The sequence below is a fragment of the Danio aesculapii genome, chromosome 24 (assembly GCF_903798145.1).
Source record: "Danio aesculapii chromosome 24, fDanAes4.1, whole genome shotgun sequence".
Taxonomy (NCBI): domain Eukaryota; kingdom Metazoa; phylum Chordata; class Actinopteri; order Cypriniformes; family Danionidae; genus Danio; species Danio aesculapii.
The window spans coordinates 37,620,774-37,621,721 of record NC_079458.1 but is presented as its reverse complement, the minus strand read 5'-3'; positions in this window follow the sequence as shown (position 1 = coordinate 37,621,721).

The window sequence follows — 948 nt, the reverse complement described above, 5'->3', positions numbered from 1 at the left end:
TTAATTACTTTTTATACATTTTAATATTTAATTTAATATTTAGTTATTTTAATATTTATTTTATTTTATTTACATTTTAAGCATTCCAAAGTTCATAAATAAAATAAGTTTGAAACATTAATTACCTTGATATTTCTAAATTCAATATTTTTGCTATTAAATTTTGTGTTTAATACAAGTGAACTGCACTTTTAAAGTTTCAAATATGGCAACTTAGCTAATAAAACGCCTTGGTTTTAATTTTCACGCAATCTATAGTTTACTAAAAACTAATGAAGCTTGTGAAATACCTCGCTCATTCCATTTTATATTTAAAATACATTTTCCTTCCTCCTCATTTATTGCCTAAATTTCAGGTGGAATTTAATATGGAGCAGGATCGAATCATTGATTAGTGTCTACGAGTCTCTTCAGTCCCTTTTCTCTCCTATTTTTTAAGACAAACATCCTCTTTTCATGCATATTTCATGGGCTGCGTGAGGGCTGTCGGTCACCTGTCTGGGGACCCTGACCAGATGTCCCGCACCGTCCCGCTCCAGGGACACTTGAGGGAAGGGAGAGGGTCTCCTGTGGTGGTTCCTCCCCTCTCCAAGGGTCCCCCATCTGTTGGGGTGTCTCCAGCTCGGCCTTTCAAGTGGCTGCTGTACATCAGATCATATTTCCTATGCGGGTCCATCTGAGTCAAATGCATATATTTCACAGTGGGCTCTGAACTTCGGGGGGTGTTTCATGAAACCAGTTGATATCATTTTCATCCGTTAAGGGCGGGAGAAATTAACGACAGATGGTATGAGACTCTCAATTAGGGTGGTATGAGCTGAAGCCAAAGTTCTGCAACACAGGTCATGGGAGTGAGTGTACGGTTGCTTCAATTGAATGACAGTTTCAGATGCACTGAATAAACAGTAGTGGAGAGTATAGCAGGTATATGAGGTATACACACTACTA